Source organism: Ixodes scapularis, unplaced genomic scaffold (assembly GCF_016920785.2).
Source record: "Ixodes scapularis isolate PalLabHiFi unplaced genomic scaffold, ASM1692078v2 PGA_scaffold0__279_contigs__length_252992795, whole genome shotgun sequence".
Classification (NCBI taxonomy): domain Eukaryota; kingdom Metazoa; phylum Arthropoda; class Arachnida; order Ixodida; family Ixodidae; genus Ixodes; species Ixodes scapularis.
This window is the reverse complement of record NW_024609835.1, coordinates 141,738,002-141,763,828: the sequence shown is the minus strand read 5'-3', so window position 1 is coordinate 141,763,828 and position 25,827 is coordinate 141,738,002. Positions and strand designations below refer to the sequence as shown.

The window sequence follows — 25,827 nt, the reverse complement described above, 5'->3', positions numbered from 1 at the left end:
TAATAATCATAATAATAATAAAAAAAGGCAAACGTCACGACTGGTGTCAGTGCGGGGGAATATACGTATAACTCGCAAGCGTGCAGTTGCACGCGCTGCCCATACGAACGACAGGCGCTTGGCGGCCCAAAGATCCCAGTATGAAGTAACGACATGGTCGGAGGTTTTTCGCGTTTTCTCGCGTTTAGGACACCTTCGAAGAAAACGAACCTCATATTCAAATTTATGGGTTAAAAGTACTCTCAAATTCCCTTTTAACTCTTTATTCATTTATTTATTTCCCAAGAACCTTATTAGCTTTAAGCGAAATAAGGCGAGCGAAAGCCTGCCGCAGTATTCATTACCGATGAACGCAGGTGCTTAATAGTACAGCGGCCATTGTGGTTCTGTGGCTGGGGCTCGGCGCATGCGCAGTGGTGAGCCCTTATTTCTTAGGGGAGCCCTATCGTTGGGTCTCCTTATTCTAAACCTGCCTAATGCTGATTTCGCTGAGTATATGGCGTGCAAGTTCGTCTGCTACTTGCGCCCCTCGAGCGTTTGTTTATCTCACAAACGCGTCCGCGCGCATTTGTTTCTCCGAAGCGTAGCTTATTTAGCGGCACTAGCTGGATCCACCGGGTCGCCAGTTTGAGCGATCAGTTTTCAAGCGTCAGACAATGGAGAGTTTTAGGGAACCGTTTTTGCAGATTCGATACGCTAGGGGTGCCCAGGCTGCGGCTCTTGGCGTGTTAAAGCGCGGCTCGCGGCTCTCTTTCTCTCTCTTTCCCGCCTCCCTCGCGGTCATACGATCACTTCCCCAAAAAAAGGTATGGAACGCGGTTTAAATCGAGTAACAGGTTGCGGTTTGGTAGTCTTGCGCTACTGCTATATAGATTGAAAGTAGTTTGAATTTCGTGTGTTGCTCTAAACAAGAATTAGCCCCCCGCTGCTCTTTGAAGTTTCGTGGTTTCGATCGCGGCTCTCGGACCGGGTCAGCCTGGCCACCCCTGCGGCTATACGATGGGCATTCCGGTACGAATTGCGCATGCGCGGGTCTTATGCGGTATCACATGCGCCGTTCGTACCGGAGGGCCCATATCGTACCGTATCGGAAGTGCAAAAACGGTTCCCTAAAACTCTCTGATAAGTCCGCGTATAAATTACGATAAGGGGTTTATATTTTGTTTCGCCGACTCCTACTACTACTTACTATCAGTGTGGACTCAGCAATCGTTCACTGACGTAGTGGAGGGTAACGATAGCAAGCCGAACAGCTGCTGAAATGCCGCTTGTTCGCACAAAAGCCTCGATGATAACTCAGCTTTCTTCCGTTGGACAGCACCGATGGTGTCCGGAGGACGCGCTTGCCTGGGCTTTACCGTATCGTCCGCGACTGTACGCTGCAGAGCGCGAGTGGCTTTGGCCAACCGGCTAAAATAGAGTTTTGGCTCCGACAGCGATAGCCGATACTTCGCTCACTCACTTGGGCGTGCATCATATCGTTATCGGAGGTATCGAAACGATCTACTAAAACTGCCTAATGCTACACGTACTGCACCGAAATCCTCATTGTGCCAACGGGGGAAATTCGTGCGCTTCGAGTGTTTTCCGGGAATTCGAGGCGGGAGAAGAATTTAATTTTCTAAGAGAGACAGCTATTGCCCTCGTGTTCACCAGAGCCGAGTGCAGAGCGTCAGGGGGATCGGTCACACGGGCGACTGGTTTACTCAGACAGCTTCGTGTGCTCTGTCCACTTTCTCCGTTCCCCGGTCTAGGAGTTTCGCAACGATCACGTGTGATCATATGTACACAATGGAAAATCTACAAACTCAGACTTAACCCCCCCCCCCCCCCCCGTCAAAAAAAAAATATATTAAAAATATTTTTTTTAACGGATTATGAAACTATGGTACACCTCGTACCTTTTTTTCACTCATTTTTTTTATATATTTTTTTTTATTTTATTACTAGCGGCACTCGAATTCACGGTAATTGCATCCGTGCGACCAGAATCCGCGGAGAGGTAGAGAGAGTTTTCAGAAATGCACTTGCTGGACGCATACACGTCGTGGAGATATTAAAATATGTTTATATTCATGAAAGACCAAAAATAAATAAAAGAATCCCTTCCGTATACAAAACAATTACTTTCTTTTGTTTGCGGAAGGCCCGTTTTATTTATTTATTCCAAGTGGGCTTTTCCTTCCCCATAAAACACTTTCCTAATATCCCTATCATTACTTTACAGCCAACTTAAAGCAGCTTAACTATTCGATTAAGCTCTTTTCCGGTACGTTCGGCACATGTAGCTGGCCGTAGTGACGAGAACGCTCCGCTGAACTGTTTTTATCGCAAGCCGCAAAGTTTGTACACAATGAAAGGGTTTATCTTTCGTTTCACCCCATAGCATGGACTAGTGCCACTAAATAAGCTACGCTTCAGAGTAACGACACTTGGCCATATTGTGGCTTAAAATCATGGTTGCCAGTTATCTAAAGCTTTATCTGAAATCACAAGAAACGCTTTTCCGTCTTCCACAAATGTTTAAACAGTTCGTGAAAAAGCAAAGCTATATTACATGAGCTTCCTAACACCGAATTTAATGCTGCGAAAGTCGTACCTTTTAAATGATGAGGATCGGTAGTTGCGTCTGCTCTGCACAAGCCCCAAGATGGCGGCGCCCACAACAATGTCGGGGAACGGAGTGCCGATACTCTAAGCGCAGCTCATTTAGTGGCTCTAGCATGGACTAACTGCGATGGCTCTGCAAGCGCGAGCGGGTAGCCTCGACAGCCTTGATTGGAGCACCCTCTGCATGAACGCTCGTGCAGTTACCGAAGTTTCATCAATAGCTAGCGCTTTTGGCACGCGCGGCTAACAATAGTCCATGCTAAGGTGAGACGAAGGACACGGTGTAGGCACGAGCTATAGCTAGCGCTCACTGTGGCGAGACAACGCTCTATAGAAGATTCCAAACATGGGTTCCCGACTGGTGCCCATTGCGTGCAAGCACGTGGAGCATGCGCGAGGAGGTAGCTTTGGCAGGTTTGCACTTGCCCTTGCTTGCTCACACGAGCAAGAACATGGCGGTGGTCAGGTGCCTTGCTTGCAGTCGTCTATTAGTGGCGAGAAGTTTGGGTGGCGCCCTCCTATGGTTACCTCTCGTGACGTCATTACCCTGCGAACAACAAGCTCGACGGTGTTTGTAATTAGCATGTCTTAGCTGGAAATCATTGCGCTTTTAAACCAATACTGCCAACACCGTCAAAATCGAAGCTCTTACATAACTCTTATGTCCGCCAATGAGGAATCCTTTGCTGACGTCAAAGTCAGCATTCGGCCAATCGTGGAGGGCCGACCACCGCGACGCTTTCGATCGGTCACGTCGCCAATTACAATCCCATGAACGTGTGTGTGGGTACAGCCGATTGTTGAACACTCACTCGACGAGCGATCAAAAAGAGAACCATAAAAAATATTTCCCTTTGTTTCTTTTGTTACTTTTTGGTATTAGAAATTTCCTTTCTTTCACAAAAAACAAATGTCTAAGATTTGCAACAAAAAAATATAAATTAATTTGAACACACCGATTCTTCTCGAAATAGTGAAACAGATTAATTATAGATAGGATGAAATGCTCCTAAGCGTCCTTTAAAAAAGGCCTATAAGAATCACAAGAACATATCGTTAACCGAGGATTACTAGGTGCCAAGCAACGCCAGTGCTGACCGATTACTCTCTCGAAAATCTACCAAGATTAAAATAGTTTGCAACTTTTGTTTTGCTTTCCCCTCTGTTACGGAACCGACGACAAACTAAGCGAACCCCATCGATCAAAGATTATTTTTCTGTCAGGGTGCCGACGCGTATATAAATCTTCGGTCCTTCTCTTTTTTTACCAGTCCTCCGCCGTCGAATGAAGCCGTAATCCCCCTAGAGTATATTTAATTAAAACTTGTTATCGGTGTGCACAAATTAATTAAGCTTTCGCGTTGGCACCTTGTGAAATCAACAAGCAGTGGCCAAAGCCCCCCAGCCGAAAGAGACACCGAGACATTGCCTCTTTTTCTCTGTCCCCCTCTTTTCAATATTTTAATATACTACTTATTAAAGCTTATGTTTTTAAAAGCGTTAATACTATCAACCGGTCACGTAGCAAAAGAGTCGCCCTGAGCCAGCGCTAACTTTATATAGAGTGCTTGACCGAACGTCCGCCAACATTTTCCCGCAAAAACTATGCCTCCCCCCCCCCCCCCCCCAAACTAAACCCCGACCCCCTCCTCCCTCCCCACACACACACACACAAACACAGAAATTAAGATTTTGTAATTAAAAAAAAGTAATTAAACATCGTCAAAGGGCTCATTTAGACAGGTGCTTAGCGTCTCGAATAACGAAGTCCTAATTAGATTCAAACTAAAAATTAAGCTTCTTCATTAGTATATAGTCAGGAACGTATGGTTGCAATTGGAAACATGTTGGGAGTCATTGAAGACCATTAAATTAATAAATGTCACAAGACCCTACGAGAGCCGAGTAGCGTGCGAGTGCGCAAAGGTTGCCACATGTGCAAATAATGTTTAGAATCGAGCAGCACTGCATCACTCATAGCCGTCACAGCGCAAAGGCGAGGCACGGTACACCGACACCTTCTACAGATGACGCTGCGCTGTTCGATTCGAAGCGATATTTTGAACAGCCCCAATTTCCAGTGCTTCGAGACATTTGGGATGTTTTTCCGTCTGAGAGCACCCCCCAAAAAATTAGATGCCATTCTCTACAAGCTCGAAAAATTTCAGCTGCGAAGTAGAACGAGTAAGGCAGGTTACTCAAAAAACAATAACGGAAGTAGGTACCCGTTACTGTCTTGAGAAAAAAAAAACGGGGTTACGCGTTAGATTTCAGTCTTAGTAAATCGGTTCAATGACTCCGATAACGACAGCCGATACTCCGCCGACGCCTTGGCGCGTGCATCGTATCGTTATCGGAGGTGCTGCAACGGCCCACTAAAACTCCCCGTTACATTTTACCGAAAACGCAAGCCGCTCCCGGTTACACCGTTCCATGTATCGCGTTACCGCCACCATTATGCGGCGTACATCGCTAGCACGCAAGTGCTAAACGGGTCCCACTCGGCGAAGCGACGGGGTGTACACCTTCAGCGGCCAGGAGGGGGGTGGGGCTACCTGCGCTCTGCACGAAAACGGGTGGCGGCATGGGAGGACGTCGACGTCGAGTGGCGATTCGTTTCGCGGACGCCGCACATCGCGCCACGGTCGACGTTCGATCGCTCGGGGGGCCGCGTTCCAGTGCAACAACCCCGTCCCCGAAACAACAACACGGGGAGAGGGAACGCAGGTAGAGGTGGGGAGGGCTGTCCGGAACACGAATCCCACGAGCCCGCTCTCCGTTCGGTACGAAAACAATTCCGAGGAGCCCACGCGAGCAACGACCTTGGGCCTCCGCGGTACACCGGCACCCCGAAAGCAGCGGGACGTAGCCACGACGCCGTTTGCGTATGTATACCCTCTGGGACTTCTTATATAGAGATCTATATCCTCGTGCGCCTGTCCCCGTAAGTGCCGAAGAACGGTATTACTCAAACCAGGGAGGCAGGCGGCAGGTGCACCCCCCCCCCCTCCCCAAGCACTCTTAGCACGAACAAGCCACTGCCGGTTTTCTCTCTTCCTCTCTCTCTCTCTCTCTCTCTCTACATATATATATATATATATATATATATATATATATATATATATATATATATATATGTATATATATATATATATATATATTTCATTCAGTACTGAATGATTGTCATTATTCAAACCTACCATAGTGATGGCCGCCAGTACCAGCCCTGTCGATGTAAAATGCAAAAAAGCGCCGAAGTCGTGTTCGCGCTAACAGTATTGCGCACTGTACACTAAACTATGCTCGTTGCCATCCTCAAGAAAAGGCCAAAGTTTTGAGCAGAGATGATACGCGGAACAAAGGAGTTTTTACAAAATGCGAAATGGGCAGCAAAAAAAAAAAGTGTTTTAAACGTTTACGGCCTAAAAACAAACAAATAACGGATCTTTGAAGGACACGCAGGTATCTTAATTCGGCACATAAAGGGGAATTAGTAACGCAATACAAAGAACCGGACGGCTTCTTAATATCTTTTTATTACGGATTTTGAGGTGAAAAACGCAGTATCGGAGCGCACTTACTTATTGTTGTTGTTTTAAATGGGGAAAACCATGTTCAGACTGGATGGAGTTCCTACAAGCTATGAGTAGTGACATTTTCAAGGAGCACCAGCACGTCTCAGCGTGTGTTTGCAAGCCTCGGACGTATAGACCCCTTTCGAAAGACCGCCCCTGTTGGCAACTGTGGAAACCCTGCACAATGGCGGATTAAAACCGCAACTCTGGGCACATTTTGTGCGTTTCTTTGGATTAGAACAAAACACACCCACAGAAAGAAAAAAAAAAGGTGATGGGGGCTGGGCGGTGACGTTGCAATTTCAACACTTATTAGCTCGTCGGCTCCTAGCATTGCCCGTGCTCCGACCTTCGCTATTTTATGGAATGACTTGGACTTTCCACAACATCGGTTGTTCAGCCATTGTACAGTGGTTCCGACATTATAATAATCGGCACGTGACTTTCGCAAGAAGTCTGTTAGCTGACGCGCGCCTTTCTGATGCCCCTTCTCCTGTGGACGTACTCGTACACTGACCAATGAACCACGAGTGATTACTTCAACCGACACTGAAGGATCCTAAATGCAGCTGCAGCAGGAAAAAGCTGGTTCCCAGTCCAGAATACACCCAATCCTGGCATTTTTATCTTCTTGACTTCCGAAATGAGTAATGAATAGTACGTGCTCGAGTTAGTGAGGTCGTAGGCCGCATCAAACTGCCAAACTTCGAAGCACTTCGTTTCTATAGATCTTGGCGACAAATTCAGTTAGATTGCTTCAGTCAGCTGCAGTATGCCAATGTGTAAACCGTGCTGAAACTCCGACTGGCTGGACGTATCGTATTTTACCCGCGGGCTATTCGGGACCTATAGGGGTCGCCACTATCGGGCAAATACGGTGGCCTAAACCAGGTCGTGCCATGCTACCTGACAAGCTCAGCACACAAAGCTTGGCTTTCCGCAAACAAGCATTGGACTCAAATTGATTTGTCACAATTTTTAGCCACTATGTTTCAAACCTGAGGCGATGTGTTCGCGTAAGCCAGCTAACATCCAGAGGATCGACCTGCTTCGGGGAAGCGATGCAAGGACTGCCTACTGTCCTTCTATACGGTGCTGATGAACGTTGATAAACGCAGACTGTCTCGTTCACGCAGTTGCGTAGATCGCGCTCACAGCGACGGGCAACACGCTGATACGGCAGTAACGACAGCCACCGGTACGAGTGTTCCATAGCGCCAACCGCGTCATTGGGAAAAGAGACGAGCAGAAATTGCGAAAGGACCAGTTCCGTCCAGTTCAGTGTTTTCCCGCTAGCTGCCGTCCGTTTTGCTGGTGTCGCGAGTACATGTTTAAAAGAAGAAATGTTACGCGGTCCGGACCACCTCACTTTTTTTTTTCTTTTTTTACATTATTTGTTATGGCGAGACGTGACGAAGTTTGTATAGCATTGTCATATCACGAAAAAAGTATTGCCGCGCCCAGGGCTGAGAAAGCAACGCTCAGTCACGGACCTCCAGAAAGTTCTCGTTTATTCATGTACCGCATGTAACTTCTATCATTTATTCCTGCTTTTGTTTTCTAGAAAGTGCGTGTTCATTCTCACCCGATCACGCGACGCTCGAGCCGCTTTCGCCGAATCTTCGAGATAGCGACGCACTCTAGATAAGAGGCCGCCCGCGACCTTGTCGAGTCAGTTTCGCCTCAGCGTTCGACCTTGCTGCTTCGCCGCCTTCGACGCCCGCGACGCTCTGTTGTTATTTTTTCTATTTCCTTTTATTTTTGGCACAAGTTCGCCACATTAAACGTCTATTTCTTTCTGTGTATTTATTGTTTCTTTTGGTCACCACCCGTGACATTTTTGGTGGAGGTGCGGGGTACCGCATGCCCCTGCCGCGTACCCCTCCGAGGGCCCGCAGTCCAAGTCCGACGCCTAGCCCACGAAGAACCGACGAAAGCACTTCCGAGATCCGGTTCAGTCGTCGCACCCAAGGCCTACACCCGGAATTCGGACCTCTGCCGCCCAAGACTAAGCAGCCAACGAGACCAACGATGGACAGCCAGTCGTCGCAGAACCCGTCCACCGCCAGCGTCGTCGTCCTGCCCGTCGCACCCCGGACTCCGACGCCTTTCCACGGGGAGATCCACGAAGACATCGAAGACTGGCTGCGACACTACGAACGTGTAGCCCGCCACAACGGATGGACGACTGAGCAGTGCCTCCACAACCTTTACTTCTCGCTTGAAGGCACTGCGAGGCACTGGTTTGAAAACCACGAAGCCTCCTTCCCCACATGGGAGTCCTGCGTCGCCGAACTCAAACGAACATTCATTAACCACCATCGTCGCCAGCGAGCAGAGGACCTGCTTCAAACAAGGGTGCAGGGCCCCGATGAAAGCCTGACCAGCTTTGTAGAGGATGTTCTGCGTCTAAGTGCCCGAGCAGACCCGGAGGCCGCTGAGGAAAAGAAACTTCGAATCCTCATGCGAGGCGTCAAGGCAGAAATTTTTGGAGGCCTGGTTCGCAATCCCCCGACGACCGTCGATGCATTTGTGAGTGAAGCCACGAACATCGAGCGCGCACTGACGGCCCGAGCAAGCCACTACCACCGACTCGCCGGCGCGCCTACTTCTCCAACCGTCGCAGCTACACTTCCGGACCTGAGCACCACCGGTGTCGACAGCCTTCGGGATATCATCCGGGATATCGTCCGGGAAGAGCTCCGGAAGATTCTACCTGCTGCAGATCGCCCAGCCTCACTCTCACTCGCCGACGTCGTCCGAGAGGAAGTTCACCGAGCTTTCCATCCCGAGGTTGCCGTCACCGCAGCAGCACAGCAGGAGCCAGCCGTAAGCTACGCCGAAATGCTCCGCCGAGCACCATCAGCACCGCGTCCGTACATGGCGCCTCCCCGACGTGTGCTTCCAGAGCCGCAGCATTCCCGACGCCAGGAAGATCGGGCACACGTTCGTCCAGAACAAGTTGCGCCAAGGAAGACCGACGTGTGGAGGACGGCTGATCGACGCCCGTTGTGCTACCACTGCGGGGAAGCCGACCATATCTACCGACGATGCCCCTACCGCCAGCTCGGCCTACGAGGGTTCGCGCCCAACGACCCTCGACCACGTCTTGGAGAGCGACCTCGGGACATCGAGGACTACCTCCGCCGCTCTTCAACTCCTGAGTCGTCTCCCCGCCGAGTATTCCGTTCGCCATCTCCCCGACGCTCGCCATCGCCCTTCCGCCGGTCTCGCCGAGACAGCCTGTCACCCATTGCGTCCCGTCGGGAAAACTAGGCGCGGCAATGCCGGGAGGTGGTGTTGCCGAAGACGAACGATGCCAAGATCCTCCAAGATCGTCGGAGCTCTCCCACTCTAACGCCGCAACGCCCCGAAACGACGTTTCTGTAACAGTGTCGAATAACCTCAACGTTATCATCGACGGCCACGACGCGACAGCACTCGTCGACACCGGAGCGGATTACTCCGTTTTGAGTGGGAGACTCTCTCGTCGCCTTCGGAAAGTTACGACGTCGTGGGATGGACCACAGATACGAACCGCCGGCGGACACCTCATCACGCCTGTCGGCAGGTGCACTGCTCGCGTTGAGATCCACGGTGAAACCTGCCCTGTCAAGTTCGTCGTTCTGCAAGACTGTTCGAGAGACGTCATTCTCGGAATGGACTTTTTGTGTGAATACGGCGCCATCATCGACCTTGGGGAGAACAAGCTGACGCTTCGGAAACCTGTTCCCTCGGCGGAAGATCCCAAAGCGACGTTAGCTGCAGTGCGAGTCCTTACCAGCCACGTAAACCTGCCGCCGCTGTCCAGTGTCTTTGTCCCCGTCGGGACCGACGAAGCCACCTGCGGGATAGCACTGTTGGAAGGAAGCGTCCAACTTCTCCTTGGACGAGGGACTGGTATTGCAAGAGGCGTAACCGAGCTCCAGGACGGGCGTACCGTAGCCCTTGTCACCAACTTCCGGCAAGAGTCGCAGCACCTTACAAAGGGTACAGCTGTGGGCTACGTCGAGGAAATTCAGGACTCGGCCGCCATCGCCGTGATCTCAGAAGACGCCTCTCCGACGCACCACAAGGGAACCACGCCGTCAAAGCTCGACATCGACCCATCCCTCCCAGGCCAACAACGACGACAGCTGACTGACGTTCTCGCTGAGTTCAGTGAGTGCTTCGCCACATCGTCAAGGCTACGCCAAACAGCGGTTGCGAAGCATCGAATTGTTACTGACGATGACGTGCCCCCTATTCATCAGTCGCCGTACCGAGTTTCGGTGAAGGAGAGGGAAACCATCCAGAAACAAGTTCAAGAAATGCTTGACGACGATATTATTCAGCCTTCAAGCAGTCCGTGGGCCTCTCCAGTCGTGCTGGTGAAGAAGAAAGACGGAACCCTTAGGTTCTGCGTGGACTATAGGCGGCTGAACGCTGTTACAAAGAAAGATGTCTATCCGCTTCCCCGCATAGATGACACCCTCGACCGTTTACGCCACACCCGGTACTTTTCGTCGATGGACTTGAAGAGTGGCTACTGGCAGATTGAGGTCGATGAACGGGACCGCGAGAAGACTGCCTTTGTCACGCCCGATGGACTTTACGAGTTCAAGGTGATGCCCTTCGGACTCTGTACGGCGCCGGCGACTTTCCAGCGGGTCATGGATACTGTACTAACGGGACTGAAGTGGCAGAGCTGCCTCGTTTACCTGGATGACGTCGTCGTTTTTTCGCACGACTTCGACGAGCACTTGAAACGGCTTAGGGCCGTGCTCCAAGCCATCAAGACCGCAGGGCTCACACTCAAGCCAACGAAGTGCCGCTTCGCCTACGCCGAACTTAAGTTCCTTGGTCATGTCGTTAGTAGCGAAGGAGTACGCCCTGACCCCGCGAAGACATCCGCCGTAGCCGAATTCCCTCGACCATCGGACAAGAAGGCCATCCGCAGATTCCTGGGGCTGTGCGCGTACTACAGGCGCTTCGTTCAAGATTTCGCAAAAATTTCGGCGCCCCTCACACATCTTACGAAAGACGCCGTGAAGTTTCACTGGGCAGAAGAACAAGAACGGGCGTTCGACGAACTGAAACAAAGACTTCAGACACCTCCGATCCTCGGACATTTCGACCAGCACGCCGAAACCGAAATTCACACGGACGCAAGTAACTCCGGCCTTGGTGCGGTATTGGTACAGCTACAGGAAGGCACGGAGCGAGTTATTGCCTACGCAAGTCGGACACTGTCAAAAGCGGAGAAAAATTACTCCACGACGGAAAAAGAATGTCTCGCGGTTGTATGGGCGATCACAAAGTTTCGTCCGTACATATACGGGAACCCGTTCCGGGTGGTCACAGACCACCACTCGCTCTGTTGGCTTGCAAACCTCAAAGACCCTTCAGGACGCCTGGCTCGATGGAGTCTTCGACTGCAAGAATTTGACATGACCGTAGTCTACAAGTCAGGACGGAAACATAGCGACGCCGACTGCTTGTCCAGAGCCCCCGTCGAAACGCCAGACTGTACCGACGTGGATGATGACGAGTGTTTCCTAGGTGCCGTGGACACCAATGACATGGCAGGACTTCAACGAGACGATCCGGAGCTCCGCGCCCTGATTGAGCATCTAGAAGGACGAGGAAGTACCGTTTCTCGTGTCTTTTCACGAGTCCTGCCGACCTTCGCTATTCGAAGAGGTGTACTTTATAAGAAAAATTTTGGAACCAGTAATTCGTCGTGGCTTCTGGTAGTCCCCACCAGCCTTCGAGAAGAGATTCTTCAAGCCTGCCACGACGACCCAACTTCAGGACACCTCGGTTACAGCCGAACACTAGCCCGAATACGTGAAAAATACTACTGGCCCAAGCTGCCGAAAACCGTCCATCTCTACACGCGATCGTGCCATGAGTGCCAGCGACGCAAGAAACCGCCGTCAAAGCCAGCAGGTCGCCTTCAGCCGATTCCCCCTCCAACCAAACCGTTCCAGCAAATTGGAATGGATTTGCTGGGCCCTTTTCCACCGTCGACCCTGGGAAACCGCTGGATAATCGTCGCCACAGATTATCTTACGCGTTACGCCGAGGCGAAAGCCCTTCCTTCGGGGACTGCTGTCGAAGTCGCGAAGTTCTTCATCGAGTCCATCGTCCTCCGGCATGGCGCCCCCGAAGTCCTGATCACAGACCGAGGGTCATCGTTCATGGCGCAGTTAACCCAGGAGATCCTTCGTCTAAGCCAGACGGACCACCGTCGGACAACTGCATACCACCCGCAGACAAACGGGTTGACGGAGCGGCTCAACAAGACCATCGCCGACATGATCTCCATGTACGTCGACGTGGAGCACAAGACATGGGACGAGGTATTGCCATACGTCACATTTGCCTACAATACGGCCGTACAAGAGACCACAAGAGTAACGCCCTTCCAGCTGGTGTATGGCCGGAAGGTGGCGACTATGCTAGACTCTATGTTGCCGCACGATCCAGTCGACGACGGAAGCGATGACGCCCAGGTGGTTGCTCAACGGGCAGAAGAGGTCCGCCAACTGGCAAGACTACGAATTCAAGACCAGCAACATGTCGACGCCGGCCGATACAATCTTCGCCGGCGTGACGCCCACTATCAACCCGGAGACCGGGTGTGGGTGTGGACACCAATACGGCGCCGCGGTCTCAGCGAGAAGCTTCTCAAGCGCTACTTTGGACCCTACAAGGTGCTTCGCCGTCTCGGGGACTTAAACTACGAAGTCCTTCCCGACGGAACCCGCCCATCTGCAAGACGTCAGCCGCGACCCGAGGTAGTGCACGTCGTCCGGCTGAAGCCGTATTACGAACGATAGGACTCTCCACTCTCGTCGACGAGTGAACTGTGGACTGTGAACTCCGGCTAGCAATTCTGCTGTCCTTTTGTTTGTTTTCCGTTTTTGTGCTGCATCGGGACGATGCACTTTTAAAGGGGGGGATAATGCCGCGCCCAGGGCTGAGAAAGCAACGCTCAGTCACGGACCTCCAGAAAGTTCTCGTTTATTCATGTACCGCATGTAACTTCTATCATTTATTCCTGCTTTTGTTTTCTAGAAAGTGCGTGTTCATTCTCACCCGATCACGCGACGCTCGAGCCGCTTTCGCCGAATCTTCGAGATAGCGACGCACTCTAGATAAGAGGCCGCCCGCGACCTTGTCGAGTCAGTTTCGCCTCAGCGTTCGACCTTGCTGCTTCGCCGCCTTCGACGCCCGCGACGCTCTGTTGTTATTTTTCTATTTCCTTTTATTTTTGGCACAAGTTCGCCACATTAAACGTCTATTTCTTTCTGTGTATTTATTGTTTCTTTTGGTCACCACCCGTGACAGTATGTTAATTATGATTAATATGCTCTCTAGTATGTATGTTAATGATCATGTATAGTGGGAGATCGTGAGCTACCAAAGCAGGTATTTGTCAAGGTGTGGTTTGAATTATTTTTTTACGCGCGAAATAGGCGCAGGTGCGGACTATGAGTCCAGACTACGTGGCGGGCTATATAAGAAAGAAAAGAAAAACGTCTTTTTTTTTTTTTTTTTTTTTTTTGCAGACTACGGTTCAGAATAAACGGTATACACTACAGTCAGCTACAACTCAACTAATACGAAAACAGTAAAACATCTCGAGCCTTTATCGCAACTTTGTATCAATAGCGGCGTTTGCCCACTTCCGCCTCATTAGGACCTTCGGTTGCACGCGTGAAAGAAGCCGATGACGAGATGCAATTGCCAGCAGGCAAAACTCCGAAGCTTCTATACCAGGACACACCTATTGTTTCGACGGTGCGCCAAGTAAAAGCAATGGGAACTTCAAACTAATTGCTACGCTACCACGAAAGACAAGAAACATCTTTCCAGCGCATAACGCCCAGACAAAAAAAAAAAAAAAAAAAAAACCGTGTTATTGTACTATTTCAGCGTGTTGGTGGCTCTTAAACCATTAGAAAGAAGAGAAACATAGGGAACGCATGCCAACACCGTCTAGAAGACAAGGCCGTAGTGCTGACATATTTGCGTCACCAGCGAAGGCCAATAACGCTGGACACCGATTGGAAACGAGTGCTGGATCAGCACTCGGCTTGGAGTAAAAGTTTGTGCGGCACGTTGACGGCAATAGTCGCTTCCAATCTATGACCAGCGTTGGCCTTCGCTGATGACGACATCTCTATTAGCACCAGGGCTTTGTTATTTGGGAGGTGTTGCGCATGCGCGATGTCCGTATCGAAGAGAGCTATTGCGCTTGCTCAGAACGAGTCCCACAGCCCAGCAGACAAAGATGGCAGCACGCAGGGTCTATTTTTATTTATTAAGCCGAGAGCCTTATGTGTCCCATTACGGGAAAAGGTGTCGGCGTTGTGCCCGAAAGATGGCCATAAAAATACGGCATCAAGCACGCGCCGCTCAAGGTCAAAGCGGACGCACTTCAGAAATAAAACGCAAAAAAAAGCACAGCAACGCGGATGCTTCGCCACGGAAGCCGTGAAGCCGGCGGGGGCGCCGCGCCTGCGCAATGGGGGAGCGTTATGTCACCGCCGGAGCGCCGTGTGCACCGAATACAATACCGGCAGAAACAAGTCCAATACGTGTAAAAACATTACTCGAAAACATTTCACCCGCAGAACTATAATACTTTCGCATTCCCACAGGTAAGATGTCTCAAGTGCCTTCGGCGAGTTTTCTTCGAAGGCTCTACCAGCTGGCATTGAAGAGAGCAAAAACAGAAGCTACTGAAAATATCGCCAAAAACATTGAGAGGCAGTACAGCAAAGGCTACGCACGCGCATTCGGTACTTTCTCTGAGCCGACACGGAAAGTTGTCACCGAGTGCAGGAAGAGCTCAGAGGCCAGATTCATAAAAAACCTCTTGCCTACGACAACTTAGCTACGAAGTTCGTAAAGTTACGAATATCGTAAGATGAGGCGAGAACAGTATTCACAAACGCGTTCTTAAGTGAGAGGAGGAAAGTTACGACCTCTTACGGAGAAACGATGACTTCCGGTGCTGTTGCTATGGCAACGGCGTCTTCGGCAAAATGAACAACCAATTAGAGAGCTAGGCACAGTTCGGAGCACGTGGATTTTTAATAACAAACACAGGCTAACCACTCGTTGATAGACAGCTCTGTGCATGTCCTGTCCTGTCTGTGTGTAAATGTGTAGTGTTCAAGCTGATTCTCATAAACACGAGCGACCTTTCCACCACCGCTTGTCTGGGGTTCGTGTCCGTGCAGTGGTATATCGACGCTAACACGATTCACGCTTCGTTGACTGCTACAAACTCGATCGCTACGAAGTCAACACAACTGTCATCGTTGGTAAAAGCCTCGTGCCAGTCGTTTGCAAAGCGACGTAGAAGGAAACAAACCGCCGCGGCGTTTCTCGCGGCCTCGGAAATGCAGGAGTGAGCCGACGTTAAAAAAGATACGTTTGAACTACGAGAGTGTAGTTCACGGCAAGAGTCACGCAAATACCTGTTCACATTCGGAGCGGACGCGTGCGTTTGATCGAAGTGCTGGATTCAGACTGCGTTTCGGTAAGCGCTTCGGGACCGATGTTCTACGATTGCGACTCGATACTGACGTGACACTCGGCAAAGAAAGGTTGGACCGGCATCACGTAGCTCCCGCAAACTGATACAGCTCGACAGTTAAAAATGGCATACTAATAACAAAGTGTACATACCGTGTTGCGAAGGTAATCCATACGGCGTTTATTTGAGCTCTATATCACACAAAACAAGCAGATAGAATCGAGGAGTCCCTTTTCGACGACAGCGTTAGTCACCGCTGCCTCGGAAAACAAGGTGATCGAGATGATAAGGGGAATCGGTTGACCTCTGAAATTTAGTTCAGCTATCAAACTATTCATACGGGGAGGGTCCACAAGGGTCGCGCGGGCATATTCCATTCAGCAAGCCAGCCGGTCGTGGGCAGACGGTCTTGGCCAAGGACCGTCTGAGCAATGCTGCGCCGGAACGGGTCGGAGTGCCTGCTAGGCCTATATATTCTGCCGAGCTCGCTTGGTCGGTGGGATCGTCGCCTTTGTTGCCTTTTCCGGGTGTCTGTGGATCCAGCGTTCATGTTCGTCGTGGTCGGTTTCAAGTACTTCTTCATATTTTCTTACTGCTTGAAGTCGGGACGCGCAAGAAGAGCAGGTAGAAAAATAAATGTCCGTTGGGTCGTCGCGACCGAGCAACTGAGCGACGTTGTCGGCCATGATAATTTGATCGTAGAAAGTGCGTAAGACAGCTTCGGAGCTGTCGTAGGATTTTGTCGTAACCTGCGCAAAAGTTACGACAATTTCGTTTCGAGAATACGGATTTTCTCTCAAATTTGTCGTACGCATTTTTTTCGTCGTAAGTTCGCTTTGAGAATCCGGCCTCAGAATTCGACAGATTGCTGTGCTCGTTCTTAAATCAAAAAAAAAAAAAAAAGAGAGAGAAAAAGAAAAGAAATCGTCTTGCGTATTTTTAATGCGCTGCGCGGAGTAATTCTTACGAGAGTCGGCTGTTGAAGGAAGAAGCGGTAATTTTGGCTTTTGAAACGTGCTTGTCCTAATAAATAAAATAAACATTTTAATTGTTTTATCTGATTCAACACACGAAGGGGAAACTTTGTAACGTTCCGCTAAAAGATTTTTTTTTTTTTTTTTGAGACACAGATTAATTTTAGAGTGCCAGTTAAGCTTTTTTTTTTATCTCTTCGGGTTTACTAAATTGTTAATTAGGTGGCATAAATGCGGCAAGGCGTGGAGAGATGTGGGAGAAAATTAATGCGCCGAGAAAGTGAGGCAGAGGAGGAATTGAGAGCGCTCGGGGACGTCAGAATGCCGAGAGCTGGTTGGGATGTTTAGTGGGTAGCCCTAAAGCCTTTGTCTCCACCGCACTCGTCGAACACGTTAGTCCGGCGCTTGGCTCTCACTTTCGAACACGTTCGACGAGTGGAGTGGCGACAAAAGCCTCTGTATATACTCCGACGTCGAGCGTAGCAAACGCGGCGTAGCGTTGCGCACGCAGATCCTGATGGGTCGCAGATATCGAGTGCCTGCTCGCCGCCCAATGAAACGCGCGCGATTGGTGCTACGGTGCGTTCGCTTCGCTCAACGTCGGAGTACAACAGAGCCTAAAGGCAGCTAGCTTTAGCTCTACCCACTAATCATTCGTACCAGGGCTCGGCGTCTTGACGTCCCCGCGCGCTCTCGTCCTCTCTCCCTCGGTTTCTCGGCGCATTCCAATGGACTAGGGGTACTTAAAATACACATATAGTTCTTGTCCTGAAACATACACCCTATCACAGCTAGACAGCCGTTCATTCCTCCAATACAGTGCTCATCTCCTGCGATGCCTCCGATAACGATATGTTGCATGAGCAAAGGCGTCCGCGGAGCATCAGGTATCGTTATCGCAGTCATCGGAACGGTCAACTAAAACTCCCTATTATAAGAAACTCGTAACGTGCGTCGGGTGCTTTAAAAGACGAGATCCCTTAATAGCAAGTTTTAGTATTGCGTATACGAGCAAACAAAAGCGCTGTGCGTTTCCATTGCGTCCACACGCTGCGCATGCGCGAAGTCGCCATGCGCCAATCCAAGGCCGCAGTTTGGGCTCCGCGCACACGCAGTGTGAAACACGCAACGCTAAGGCAAACGCACAGGGCTTGCGTTCGCTCATATACGCAATAATAAAACTCACTAATATCTTAGCACTCAGTCGCCGAAAAACGGTTGCGCCGTATTGCCAATTCATTCACTGATTCTGCCTCGCCATAGCCAGCTGTTCCGCCGACCGACCGCCGCTTGCTGCTACCGCCGTCGTCGCTCGCTGCTGCTTTCTCGACGCCTCTTCTTCTCATGTTCGTTTCTGGCACAAGTTCGTCCCCATTAAATCTTTAGTTCATTCCGTTTTCCCTTGCCTCTTCCTCTGTCATTCGTGAAAATATATTATAGATACTCACTCAAACCAAAATTTAAAAAAAAAAACGAAAAAAAAAGAAGAATGAAAACTACATTGAGTCTGACATAAATGAGCGAAGTCATTTTTTTTTTACTTCCGTCCTTGAGTCAAGAAGAAAAAAAACTGAGTTCAGAAGGCAATTGAAAATATCGGATAAATATTAAGCCCGAGCTCTCTTCCAGTACCTAATGAAATGGTTGGCCTGCCTGAGGATACGAGATGGCTTATGTGGAAGCTAACAGTTATCAGACCAATTTCCACTGCTTGTCTGAATAATTAATAAAAATCAGCCATATCCAAATCACGGAAAATATTTGAATTATCCGAAAAACAGATTTGTACGTGACACATTTCAAAATACATTTCAAAACACTATTCACTTTTGAGTACCACAGCCCCAACTGTGTGCGAACCCGGTCACCCCGTACCTCAGAACGCTGTATGCCAGGGCGTGAAGAAGCATCTTCTTGACGTGGAAGGGCAAAAAAGCACCAATATTGTACAACAAACAAGCTACATTTCGCAAGACGCGGCGCGGCAGAGGTAACCCAACTGCTTGTTCCATGATAACTCGGATTCGAAAAAGACGCCCATGTACTTAGTAGTGTCAACCCAATCTCTACTGGAATGCAGGTTACAACATGCACAATCCTCACTATGCAAGAAGAAATGCTCGTTGATAAACCCTCGCTTTAATGGGTTTCGACAACATATCAGATCAGTTTTCGCCGAATTAACCCTTAAATGATTGGAGGTATACCAGTCAATAGCCTTACTAGCACCTGATTGCAAACTGTTTAGTGCGCTGTCAAAATTGACATGCTGAGAAATCTATAAAGTACCATCGGTGTATAGGTAACATGAACATTCGGAAAGGGCAGAAGCCAAATCGTCGACATAAATATATGTAAAAAAAAAAAAAAGGCGACGACAGAAATTAAGGGACACCCGTTCGGAGATAACAAGGGGCGCTCGTTCGTAGACCCACCACACTCGCTGTGATCGACAAGATAAAAAAAAAATTAAAAAAATAAATCGACAGCAATAAAAAAAAAAAAAAAAAACACTGTGGAAGCCGGGTTTGCACAGTGTACTCAACATAATAGAATGATTTACCGTTTTAAACGCATTAGAAACCTCTATGAAAAGTGCAAAAGGAAACATTATGAAAGACAGAGTACAAACTATCGGCGACGTCATCCTAGACTCCTAGAGCAATAGACTCTTTGTTAAATCCCCCAAGCGCCCGAGGAATTATGGGAACGGTGGTCCTTCAGCTTCCTGGTGGTCGGTAATTTCGATCAATTCGAAGGTTACCCAGTTTTGAGTGTAATCCGGAGTCACCCTGAACAAGCGTCCTGTGGAGTTGAAGGACCTAGCTGTCATACCACTTTTCAAATTCCTCGTCAATGTCAGCGTTTTGTTATACTATGCATGCGATCCACCCTTCAACATGGCTGAGCTGCAGAAATCTCTTTTGATATCATCATTCTGGCACAGCTCAACGAAGCTGATATTAAGTTTAAAACTGCTATAAACAGCCCCGCTGACTCTGAGCTAAATCCTGGTTCTGGGTTGCAGCGTTTCGATGTTTTTGTTTATTTTTGCTTGTTTGGTTAAGGCTTTCATCTCTGTTTATCTTCATGTTCCCGTCAATCTGTACAGTCCCCCCTCGTGTTATGCCGAATAGGTCTTTAAGGTATTTTTAATAAAGATATATATCATACATCCCACTCATCTGTTAAACACTCGCGAGGCACAAAATGAAAAAGGTCGGGGCAAACACATATATAGAAAGATTCTTATAGTTACAATGATAGGCACATCTGCGATCCGCTTCGTTTGTCCCCGTTCACTTGTGTTTAGAGCGGTGGCCGGTGTTACCAACTGGTACAATAACACGGTAGTTGTACAGAATGTCTGTCTATTCGTTTTGGATTTTTTTTTCCACGGCATTGCCGTTTTGCTCGCTGCAAATGCGAGACTTTTACATCGGAGTCAGACATCTTTGTCTTTCTGCTGCTATTTTTTTTCTCTCTCCCCGGGAAAGATCACGCCACGCATTTTCTGTCAGCTGTGGCGCGTCCTTGGCTCACTGCGCGGCGACTGGTTTTAAAAATACGCAGCCAAAGCGCAAAGATAGAGAACGATGCTGCGCAGAGGGCGTCGCCGCCGATTCGACCTGCTGACTGAAGCTAAGCAGGGGAAAACAAAGAATGCGACTTCCCCTCGACTGAAACTTGGAAAGGCTTTCATTCTCCGCAGCTCCCCTCTCTTTCGAAACTACGAGATGTTGACATCGATTTCTAATTTGAGCAATCCTGCCCGGTCGAAGTTTCAAACCGCCCTCGCTACAGTGATTTAAGCGCCCAGTCGTCCTCGACGCTCGGGAACTCAACGAGCGTAAGCTTACCGAGAGGGGCCTTAAAAATGAACCAATCCACTTCCTCTTTGAACTGTACCGCCGCCGCCGCCTAAAACGCGGCGAACAATTCATCAGAATGTTTCTTTCGGGACCAACAAGTATACATAGTCGAAAGGTTCGACCGGTTTGAGCCGCGCTGGCCTTCCCGTGTTCATAGTTAATGGACAGCGGCGAACGCATCTGTCGGAGGTTACGTGTGCACGCTCCACTGACGAACTCAATTTCGCCGTCAAAAGACCTAACCTGCCACTTCCGTAGCCGAGGTAAACCCGGTGTTGCGTCGAGCGTCGCGGGCCTCTTATAGGTTGGCTCTTCCTTCTTCCTTCCTTATGGATGCTTGAGGACCCTGTTGTTAAGGCCGGCCCTTGCAGACAAGTGGGCCTCCCGGTTTTGCACGTGCACAACTTCTTTTTAATTTTTTTAGAGAATTATGTGTTTTTTAGTTCCCTCTGGTCACTTTAAGGCATATTTCTTAGCGTCCGAGATTTTCGAAAAAACCTGAGGTTTGCCATGGGAAAAGTCCCGTCACGGAGGTCGGCTAACTTTAGCTGAAGAATTGAAGCAAGAAACCCTATGTTCCTAAACATAAAAAAAACGTATGTCTGTTAATGAGAGCAGCCCACGAATATTTCATCCTCCTTAGAGAAAAGGTACATTCAACAACAGGGCTAACGCGAATGCGCAGTCGGCGCCTATATTTGCATTTTACGTACAATGGCTAAACGCCGAAAACTAACGCTAACACTTACAATCAATTGTTTTTTTTTTTTTTTTTTTTATTCTCTTTTGGTTCGGATTCATTCGGGAAGTCTCGGATTTTAAGACTTTTAAGCCTACAAAAATAAGCTCAGTATTTCTTTTACCCCCCCCCCCCCAAAAAAAAAAAAAAAAAAAAAAAACACATGAATTTGTTGTTTATTGAAGAGCCAAGCTTTGCGAGTATACGAGACCACCAGAGAAGTGCACTTAGACCGATCAACGACCCATCCGATCCCAGCATCCGTCATCCGAAGGTACAACATCTGTCCGGCCAATAACATCTGCCGATAGAAATAGAAACAAGCACCGCTGTAAAATGTAATCTCGCGAGAAAAAAACAAAAAACAAAAAAAAACCTAGGTTTTATAAAGATTAGCTTACTCGTCAACCACGTGACATCCTCGATTTCCGGATTCGACGACTACATTCACGAGCAAGTATATACTTTCGAGGAAAGCCTGTAACAGCAGAAACACGTAAAATTATGTCCTATGGTCGGAAAGACTCCGGGTTCGCTCAAATGAAATCTCTGCATTCTTGAAATCTGAAAAACTGGGAAATCCCTTTTAGCCGTACAATCGTCGTGCGCAAGAAAAAAAAATATAGAGATATGAGAATTCAGGCTAACGATCGCGCACCAAGACCGCGCACCGAGAGAGCTTCGTCGGCTCTGAAACAGATCAAAAGGCAGTCGAAAACGGGCATGCGGCTCACTCCAGCGAATTCGCAAAATGTACTAGCTCGGCGCTTAATGAGAACCCCGATCTCTCAAATAATAACTGCGTTGCTTGCATGTTGATACAGCCAGAAGTTAGTCAGCCTCTATGGGCGTATCTGAGCTGTAGATGAAAAATCTAGCCAGCGTGGTACGACTGCTAGCCCGGAGTCAGTAGGGAGTTTTAGTAGATCGTTTTCGTGCAGCCGCTCTGCAGAGCGGAGCGCGGAATCGCCACTGCGCCTGCGCGCCGATGGCCTTGGCTGTAGAGTTCCGGGTAGCGGAGGGGCTTAGCGGAGCGGGAAACACGGTTTACTAAAACTCACTTTTAACGCGCACCACGCAGTAGTGATACACGATCGCACGCCGGTACGATGCTCATCGAGATTGAAACGGGTGGGGATGGGGACTGAACCCACCGCAGGATCCCTGGGTTTTGCAGCGAGAGCTTTCGCACCATGCGCTCCAGTTGCACCGAGTTGCCCCGAGCAGGAATCTAGACAAGCACCGAGTTATGCTCTTTTTCACATTAAGAACCGGCAGTAATAGTTATTTCTTCTTCAATCGAATCATACACGTGTCAAATGCAAGACTTTCTTTCTTTTTTTTTTTCTGACGATCAATTTTTGTAAGAGCTACTACCACGTGCACCGTGTATGCAATATGCGCCGAACCTTTTTTTTTTTTTTATAGGTAACAGTGAGGTTAGTTTTTTAGCCACACAGATATCAAAGCGATTAAAATACGCCACACAACACGAACACAGACTAACAATAGCCGTTCGTGCACGAATAACCAAAGCAAACAAACAATCACGAAAAGGGAGATGAGTTCGAAGTATAGGTACAGAACGCTGGTGCATTCCAGTTAAGTACAAAACGAGCGTGTTGCTAACAGTAACTAAACACGAGGACGATACATAATCATTCCAGCTTATCTTTATGTGTTCGAATATCCTCATTTTACATGCACACCAACGCACAAGCTCGTAAAACAGACAAGTTAAGTATCAAGATAGCCTTAAACCTCCTCTCGTTGTTAAACTCACGTAAGTGACTAACCGCCCGCACGAAAGTAACATTCCCCCGTGTAGCAAGCTCAGTTGTCTTCGGCGAATATTTCACGACACGTAACGCTCGTGCCGGCTTGAAACTATTTTTGTTTCTCCCTAAAAAGTGTATCGGATAAACAACAAGAAAGTCAGTTTCCATTTCCGAAACACCATCACTGGAAATTAGACCCGAAGATCTTTCCAGTAAATATAGCATACGCTCTGCAATCGCCAGCTCATGCTAACTTCAGCTATCTACTTGTGTCATTGTTTTTCGCAATATTTCTGTATAATAGGTTTGGTCTTTGAGTTGATGATTGCGTCTGCTTCTCTTGGGGGAGGAGCGGGCTTTGTCAAGCACTTTTGTACTGCTTTTTCCCCCTATTTCCTCTCTTCTTGTACGAAGAGAAATCAGTAAACCTGAAACTGAGCTTCATTAGATAAGGGGGCGGGAAGCTCATGCGATATCGTTTTGCTCTTTCGAGGACTATTTTATCATTTCCGGAGAACGGAAAACCGCTTCTTGCGATTTCATATCAAAGCTTCAGGAAACTGATAACGATGATTCTAAACACAGATGGATTAAGGGTCGCTACTCCGAAACCCAGCTTCCTCGTAGACATATTGCTGTGGCATTACAGAAATGGAGAGTGGGTGTGTACGGCTTTGATGGGCGCACGTGCGTGCGCCCATCAAATCTACAGAAGATTGTCCGCGAGTATATGGCGATTTTCATTGCGTGTTTTCGAATCGTAAACTTTAAGGGTAGATGCGGGTCGAAAAATCAAATTTATTTTGAAATTGTGAATATTTTTTTTACTTGTTTTATTATTATTATTATTATTTACATCCTACTCTTGCGATTTAAAAAGAAATCAAAAGAATATTCGAGCAAGATGTTAGGAAAAAACGTGTCTTACTGACTCGTGGTGCTCGAAAATAGCAAGTTTACGCGAAGATCCGCCATCTTTGAAAGGCTGTCGCTTTAGCTGAACAGCAGCACTTTCTACGTACCTCCGATTCAACGTTAGATAGACAACACTAAAAAGCACGATTTTCGCGTTTTAAATTACCGAAACAAGAGCAAGTTTCAAGAAAGGCGGCGCAAACGTAAGCGGAGAACGTCAACGGAGGAAAGTTTACCGAGACCAGCTAAGCCTCAACAGCGGTAACGGCGACTGTTCCAACCCGATCGACGGTCTGCTATGGAGATGATAATCGCGTCCTTCAAAAACAAATACAGAGCACGTGACTATGGATCTTCGAGTTCAGTGGTGTGCGACATTGTGAGCGATGCGATGTGCCCCGCTTGTCACGAGTGCATATTCTACGCGTTCGGGAGTCGGCATATGGAAACGAAAGGTATTTTCATCGTCCCTCAAACTGCACTGAGATGAGCAAGTATAGTGCCCGGAGTGGGGTCTTTCTTTCGACATTTTCGACGAAACGTGCCGCATCAAGAAGAAGGCGTATATGCGCAAAGTGAAGATATATGAGCGCGGGAGTTCGCACGAATTTTGCAGTCAACTTCTGCGCGATTCTCTAGCACCAATGTACCACAAGACGTTCATTAGCAAGAAAGTGCATGCTGCTGCCACGAAAAATGCTAACCAAAACCTTGTTCAGACCGAAATGCCGGCGTGGCACATGGTGCAAGAGGGGCCAGAAAACTCACAGCATACTGAGCACAGTGTAAGACGAGTTAATTGACTCTGAATTTTTTCTGAACTATGTTCTTGCCATATATCATGTAAATGCACACGATATTTGTAGAATATACATTTTTCTCGTTTTCCAACTTTGAACTGTCTTCACAGTTCATGCAATCAGTTTCCGGCACTTGGCATAAATGAAATCATTTATGTATTATTTTGAGTATATATTTGGAATTGCAATATATTATTTTTTTCTTATTTTTTAACATGTAAAGGACTTTTAAAAAGAAGGCTCCATGACGTCTTTATTTTACTTTGTAAAGCCAAATTCGTACCCAGCTTTAGGCTAGATACTGGCACTCTACACGTCATCATAATGAACTATTGTCCCATCATTGCTATAAAAACAAATTTACCTAAATGTCCGCACAAAAAAAAAACAATTTTTTTAGTTGTGTTTGGCCTCTGAACACAAAACTAAGCATGCTACATTAAAACTATTAACTGTTTTAAAAAGAGAAGACAAAACTTTGAAAGTAACTAAAATGTCATTGTTTTAGAGCAAATGTTAAAAATAAAAGTGCTCCTGATTCTTAGCTTTTTCTTAATATGGTTTCGTGTTCTGACCGCCAGGCGCTGTGAATATCCGATTCGCTCGAGAGCATTGCGGAGCGAGCCTGCCGCCACAGCTTTCCCTTCTAGCAACTGCACTCCGTTTCACTTCAAGTGTGAGCGTAGCAGAAGCTGCAAGAACGAGCTCCGAGCTTTCAGCGCCCCTATATACGCGCGCTCGTGCAGCACAAGCACTGTTCAGGGCCACATGCTCGCGCTTCTAACATCGGCTACGTCTGGACCTCAGCTGAAAGGAAGCATAGGTGCCTTCGATATCGCTGGAGCCACCAACAGGGAGTATTCAATGGCGGCCATATCCGTGTGTGCTGCTGCTGAGCGCGTGCTGACGGCGAGCTTCCGCAGTCCTTTTGGAGCATGCATTTAGCACCATCAAGGTTGCCGGTCTTAGCAGGCTATTAATGCGGGCTCGTTCTGAGCATGCGCTCTAAACATCGCCCTGAAATAGGGC

At 48.4% G+C, this 25,827-nt stretch overlaps 1 protein-coding gene across 1 annotated transcript in view; it reads right to left on the bottom strand.

Annotated features, from left to right (window-relative positions):
- Positions 1–25,827, bottom strand: part of LOC8030779 (WD repeat-containing protein 37) — a 230,184-nt gene that overhangs the window by 152,050 nt on the left and 52,307 nt on the right. The window lies entirely within an intron of this gene.